We start from the raw sequence: 7,500 nt of genomic DNA on the forward strand, positions 1-7,500 counted from the left end.
CATGCGGGAAAAGTTGAAAATGTGTCCGAGACAGCGCCCCCTAGGCGGACACACGCTCCGGACAGAGCCCCTGTCGCTCAAGCCCTGGAAGCCCTAAGTACCTGGGTGGAATCAGTTCCAGGATTTCATTCATGCGGGAAAAGTTGAAAATGTGTCCGAGACAGCGCCACCTAGGCGGACACACGCTCCGGACAGAGCCCCTGTCGCTCAAGCCCTGGAAGCCCTAAGTACCTGGGTGGAATCAGTTCCAGGATTTCATCCATGCGGGAAAAGTTGAAAATGTGTCCGAGACAGCGCCCCCTAGGCGGACACACGCTCCGGACAGAGCCCCTGTCGCTCAAGCCCTGGAAGCCCTAAGTACCTGGGTGGAATCAGTTCCAGGATTTCATCCATGCGGGAAAAGTTGAAAATGTGTCCGGGACAGCGCCCCCTAGGCGGACACACGCTCCGGACAGAGCCCCTGTCGCTCAAGCCCTGGAAGTCCTAAGTACCTGGGTGGAATCAGTTCCAGGATTTCATTCATGCGGGAAAAGTTGAAAATGTGTCCGAGATAGCGCCCCTTAGGCGGACACAGGTGTCTGCATGAGCCCCTGTCGCTCAGAAGCTGGAAGAGCAGTTTGAAAAAGGACCGGGGTAAAGAGGGGGAAAGCACCATATATGTGTCCGGGAAGGCGCCCCTCGGGCGGACACAGGTGTCTGCATGAGCCCCTGTCGCTCAGATGCTGGAAGAGCAGTTTGAAAAAGGACCGGGGTAAAGAGGGGGGAAGCACCATATATGTGTCCGGGAAGGCGCCCCTCGGGCGGACACAGGTGTCTGCATGAGCCCCTGTCGCTCAGATGCTGGAAGATCAGTTTGAAAAAGGACCGGGGTAAAGAGGGGGGAAGCACCATATATGTGTCCGGGAAGGCGCCCCTCGGGCGGACACAGGTGTCTGCATGAGCCCCTGTCGCTCAGATGCTGGAAGATCAGTTTGAAAAAGGACCGGGGTAAAGAGGGGGGAAGCACCATATATGTGTCCGGGAAGGCGCCCCTCGGGCGGACACAGGTGTCTGCATGAGCCCCTGTCGCTCAGATGCTGGAAGATCAGTTTGAAAAAGGACCGGGGTAAAGAGGGGGGAAGCACCATATATGTGTCCGGGAAGGCGCCCCTCGGGCGGACACAGGTGTCTGCATGAGCCCCTGTCGCTCAGATGCTGGAAGATCAGTTTGAAAAAAGAACCAGAGGATAGAGGGGAAAAACACCATATTTGTGTCCGAAAATAGCTCACTTTGACTCGGACGCGTTCCCTGTGATTTCAGCCTGTCAGACATGGTGCACATAGTAACGAGATGGAGGTGTTTTGGTCGACCAGGTAAAAAACGAAAAATCGAGAGAAGGTAAAAAGTAGGTGAAAAATTAAGCCTCTCTCGTTAAGGTACTTAGAAAAAATCCCAAAAAAAAAATGAACTCCCATTGAAATGAATGGGGAAAAATTTTTTTCTCGTTTTTTTTCTAAGTACAACAACGAGAGAAGGTAAAAAATGGTTTTTTTTAGCCTCTCTCGTTAAGGTACTTAGAAAAAAACCCAGATTTTTTATTTTCTCGTTTTTTTTCTAAGTACAACAACGAGAGAAGGTAAAAACAGGTGCTTTTTAGCCTCTCTCGTTAAGGTACTTGGAAAAAATCCGAGACATGTTTGGTCTTCCCCACTGACAGTGCGCCTTTGCTGGGTAAGTTGTGGACGTGCCAGGCACCCCCGGGACACCGGTGGAACGCGGCCGGACTCGTGGTACTCCAACCCGGGCATAATTTTGGATATTTTCCGGTCCTTTTTTTCCCCACTTTCCCAACTTTTCTTCTGAATCACAGTGCGCCTTTGCTGGGTAAGTTGTGGACATGGCAGGCACCCCCGGGACACCGGTGGAACGCGGCCGGACTCGTGGTACTCCAACCCGGGCATAATTTTGGATCAAATTCGGGACTTTTGCCCACTTTCCCAACTTTTCTTCCCAATCACAGTGCGCCTTTGCTGGGTAAGTTGTGGACATGGCAGGCACCCCCGGGACACCGGTGGAACGCGGCCGGACTCGTGGTACTCCAACCCGGGCATAATTTTGGATCAAATTCGGGACTTTTGCCCACTTTCCCAACTTTTCTTCCCAATCACAGTGCGCCTTTGCTGGGTGCGTCGTGGACATGGCAGGCACCCCCGGGACACCGGTGGAACGCGGCCGGACTCGTGGTACTCCAACCCGGGCATAATTTTGGATCAAATTCGGGACTTTTGCCCACTTTCCCAACTTTTCTTCCCAATCACAGTGCGCCTTTGCTGGGTAAGTTGTGGACATGCCAGGCACCCCCGGGACACCGGTGGAACGCGGCCGGACTCGTGGTACTCCAACCCGGGCATAATTTTGGATCAAATTCGGGACTTTTGCCCACTTTCCCAACTTTTCTTCCCAATCACAGTGCGCCTTTGCTGGGTAAGTTGTGGACATTGTAGGCACCCCCGAGACACTGGTGGAACGCGGCGGGACTTGTGGGACTCGAACCTGGGTGTGATTTTGGACCAAATTCGGGACTTTTGCCCACTTTCCCAACTTTTCTTCCCAATCACAGTGCGCCTTTGCTGGGTGCGTCGTGGACATTGTAGGCACCCCGGAACCCTGGTGGAACGCGGCGGGACTTGTGGGACTCGAACCTGGGTGTGATTTTGGACCAAATTCGGGACTTTTGCCCACTTTCCCAACTTTTCTTCCCAATCACAGTGCGCCTTTGCTGGGTGCGTCGTGGACATTGTAGGCGCCCCGGAACCCTGGTGGAACGCGGCGGGACTTGTGGGACTCGAACCTGGGTGTGATTTTGGACCAAATTCGGGACTTTTGCCCACTTTCCCAACTTTTCTTCCCAATCACAGTGCGCCTTTGCTGGGTGCGTTGTGGACATTGTAGGCACCCCGGAACCCTGGTGGAACGCGGCGGGACTTGTGGGACTCGAACCTGGGTGTGATTTTGGACCAAATTCGGGACTTTTGCCCACTTTCCCAACTTTTCTTCCCAATCACAGTGCGCCTTTGCTGGGTGCGTCGTGGACATTGTAGGCACCCCGGAACCCTGGTGGAACGCGGCGGGACTTGTGGGACTCCAACCCGGGCATAATTTTGGACCAAATTCGGGACTTTTGCCCACTTTCCCAACTTTTCTTCCCAATCACAGTGCGCCTTTGCTGGGTGCGTTGTGGACATTGTAGGCACCCCGGAACCCTGGTGGAACGCGGCGGGACTTGCGGGACTCGAACCTGGGTGTGATTTTGGACCAAATTCGGGACTTTTGCCCACTTTCCCAACTTTTCTTCCCAATCACAGTGCGCCTTTGCTGGGTGCGTTGTGGACATTGTAGGCACCCCGGAACCCTGGTGGAACGCGGCGGGACTTGTGGGACTCGAACCTGGGTGTGATTTTGGACCAAATTCGGGACTTTTGCCCACTTTCCCAACTTTTCTTCCCAATCACAGTGCGCCTTTGCTGGGTAAGTTGTGGACATGCCAGGCACCCCCGGGACACCGGTGGAACGCGGCGGGACTTGTGGGACTCGAACCTGGGTGTGATTTTGGACCAAATTCGGGACTTTTGCCCACTTTCCCAACTTTTCTTCCCAATCACAGTGCGCCTTTGCTGGGTGCGTTGTGGACATTGTAGGCACCCCGGAACCCTGGTGGAACGCGGCGGGACTTGTGGGACTCGAACCTGGGTGTGATTTTGGACCAAATTCGGGACTTTTGCCCACTTTCCCAACTTTTCTTCCCAATCACAGTGCGCCTTTGCTGGGTGCGTCGTGGACATTGTAGGCACCCCGGAACCCTGGTGGAACGCGGCGGGACTTGTGGGACTCGAACCTGGGTGTGATTTTGGACCACATTCGGGACTTTTGCCCACTTTCCCAACTTTTCTTCCCAATCACAGTGCGCCTTTGCTGGGTAAGTTGTGGACATTGTAGGCGCCCCTGAACCCTGGTGGAACGCGGCGGGACTTGTGGGACTCGAACCTGGGTGTGATTTTGGACCAAATTCGGGACTTTTGCCCACTTTCCCAACTTTTCTTCCCAATCACAGTGCGCCTTTGCTGGGTGAGTTGTGGACATTGTAGGCACCCCGAGACACTGGTGGAACGCGGCGGGACTTGTGGGACTCGAACCTGGGTGTGATTTTGGACCAAATTCGGGACTTTTGCCCACTTTCCCAACTTTTCTTCCCAATCACAGTGCGCCTTTGCTGGGTGCGTTGTGGACATTGTAGGCACCCCGGAACCCTGGTGGAACGCGGCGGGACTTGTGGGACTCGAACCTGGGTGTGATTTTGGGTGATTTTGGACCAAATTCGGGACTTTTGCCCACTTTCCCAACTTTTCTTCCCAATCACAGTGCGCCTTTGCTGGGTAAGTTGTGGACATTGTAGGCACCCCGAGACACTGGTGGAACGCGGCGGGACTTGTGGGACTCGAACCTGGGTGTGATTTTGGACCAAATTCGGGACTTTTGCCCACTTTCCCAACTTTTCTTCCCAATCACAGTGCGCCTTTGCTGGGTGCGTTGTGGACATTGTAGGCACCCCGGAACCCTGGTGGAACGCGGCGGGACTTGTGGGACTCGAACCTGGGTGTGATTTTGGACCAAATTCGGGACTTTTGCCCACTTTCCCAACTTTTCTTCCCAATCACAGTGCGCCTTTGCTGGGTGCGTTGTGGACATTGTAGGCACCCCGAGACACTGGTGGAACGCGGCGGGACTTGTGGGACTCGAACCTGGGTGTGATTTTGGACCAAATTCGGGACTTTTGCCCACTTTCCCAACTTTTCTTCCCAATCACAGTGCGCCTTTGCTGGGTGCGTTGTGGACATTGTAGGCACCCCGGAACCCTGGTGGAACGCGGCGGGACTTGTGGGACTCGAACCTGGGTGTGATTTTGGACCAAATTCGGGACTTTTGCCCACTTTCCCAACTTTTCTTCCCAATCACAGTGCGCCTTTGCTGGGTGCGTCGTGGACATGTCAGGCACCCCGGAACCCTGGTGGAACGCGGCGGGACTTGTGGGACTCGAACCTGGGTGTGATTTTGAATCAAATTTGGGACTTTTGCCCACTTTCCCAACTTTTCTTCCCAATCACAGTGCGCCTTTGCTGGGTGCGTCGTGGACATGTCAGGCACCCCGGAACCCTGGTGGAACGCGGCGGGACTAAGTTCCAAGAGGGCGTTTTTGCCCCCCTCCAAACTCCCTCTCTTTGTTTATAGTGCATATTTTCTGCTGGATCTACTCTCTATTTACTCCAAGGAAAAAAACTAGCCGGTCGCGGCAAATTTTTACAATCGGTCGCCAAACTACGGCACGAGGGCCGAACGCGGTACGCCGGCGTCCAAGATACGGCCCGGGGATTTTTTTGATTTTTTGGGCTTTTTTTGATTTTTTTGGACATGTTGGGCATCCCAGGACTCGGGTGCGACTGCAGGACGTGTGGGGCTCTAACCTGGGTGTGGTTTTTGGTCATTTTTCCGGACTTTTGCCCACTTTTCCAACTTTTCTTCCCAATCACAGTGCGCCTTTGCTGGGTGCGTTTTGGACATGTCAGGCACCCCGTGACACTGGTGGAACGCGGCGGGACTTGTGGCACTCGTACCTGGGTGTGATTTTTGATCATTTTGTGGACTTTTCCCCAGACACTCTCCACTTGTCTACCCCACTTCCCCTGTGACTTTGCTGGGGGGGGCGTTTCCCCGCTGTCCTTTGTAGTGTAAGGGTTACTTTTCTTTTTTTTCTGTCTGAAAATAGGGCCCCAAAAGGCCTCACACTCCCCGGGAAGACCTGATGGACGCCTCGGCGTCACTGAAACAGGCCAATCTGTCTGAAAATATGGCCCACGAAAGGCCTCACATTCCCCGGGAAGACCTGACGGACGCCCCGGCGTCACCGAAATACGGCAAACTGTCTGAAAATAGGGGCTCCAAGGGTTCCCCACTCTTTCTGGCCCACAAAAGGCCTCTCATTCCCCGGGAACACCTGTAGGACTCCCCGGCGTCAAGGAAATACGCCAAACCGGCTGAAAATAGGGGCCCAAAAGAACTGGAAATAATGTGTTTAATTTGGGGGGTGATGTCTATAATTATGGGGGTGCATTGGAGGCGGGAGTCCACTGGAGGGCTCCACACCGTCTGAATATAGGGCCCCAAAAGGCCTGGAATTAATGTATTTAATTTGGGGGGTGCATTTGCAGCGGGAGTCCACCGGAGGGCTCCATTTCCCCACTCTTTTGTTGACATATGGCCACAAAAGGCCTCTCATTCCCCGGGAAGACCTGATGGACGCCCCGGCGTCACCGAAATAAGCCAAACTGTCTGAAAATAGGGGCTCCAAGGGTTCCCCACTCTTTCTGGCCCACAAAAGGCCTCTCATTCCCCGGGAACACCTGTAGGACTCCCCGGCGTCAAGGAAATCCGCCAAACTGTCTGAAAATAGGGCCCCAAAAGAACTGGAAATGATGCCTTTAATTTGGGGGGTGATGCCTTTAATTTGGGGGGTGCATTGGAGGCGGGAGTCCACTGGAGGGCTACACACCGTCTGAATATAGGGCCCCAAAAGGCCTGGAATTAATGTCTTTAATTTGGGGGGTGCATTTGCAGCGGGAGTCCACCGGAGGGCTCCATTTCCCCACTCTTTTGTTGACATATGGCCACAAAAGGCCTCTCATTCCCCGGGAAGACCTGATGGACGCCCCGGCGTCACCGAAATAAGCCAAACTGTCTGAAAATAGGGGCTCCAAGGGTTCCCCACTCTTTCTGGCCCACAAAAGGCCTCTCATTCCCCGGGAACACCTGTAGGACTCCCCGGCGTCAAGGAAATCCGCCAAACTGTCTGAAAATAGGGCCCCAAAAGAACTGGAAATGATGCCTTTAATTTGGGGGGTGATGCCTTTAATTTGGGGGGTGCATTGGAGGCGGGAGTCCACTGGAGGGCTACACACCGTCTGAATATAGGGCCCCAAAAGGCCTGGAATTAATGTCTTTAATTTGGGGGGTGCATTTGCAGCGGGAGTCCACCGGAGGGCTCCATTTCCCCACTCTTTTGTTGACATATGGCCACAAAAGGCCTCTCATTCCCCGGGAAGACCTGATGGACGCCCCGGCGTCACCGAAATAAGCCAAACTGTCTGAAAATAGGGGCTCCAAGGGTCCCCCACTCTTTCTGGCCCACAAAAGGCCTCTCATTCCCCGGGAACACCAAAAGAACTGGAAATAATGTGTTTAATTCAGGGTGCATTTGCAGCGAGTGTCCACCAGAGGGCTCCAATTCCCCAGCTATAGTCCTGGTACTCTAAAATGATGGCACTTAGTCAAATTTCCGCCTTTTTTTGATGACTTCCAACTAGGAGAGGGACTAATTTTGAGTTCCGGACCCGGGTGGAGAACCATAGCAGGTCGGCCTTCTTAAAGGGAAATGCTCCTAGGCACTTAGTCAAATTTCCGCCTTTTTT

This window comes from Nerophis lumbriciformis, unplaced genomic scaffold (assembly GCF_033978685.3).
Source record: "Nerophis lumbriciformis unplaced genomic scaffold, RoL_Nlum_v2.1 HiC_scaffold_42, whole genome shotgun sequence".
NCBI classification, from domain to species: Eukaryota; Metazoa; Chordata; class Actinopteri; order Syngnathiformes; family Syngnathidae; genus Nerophis; species Nerophis lumbriciformis.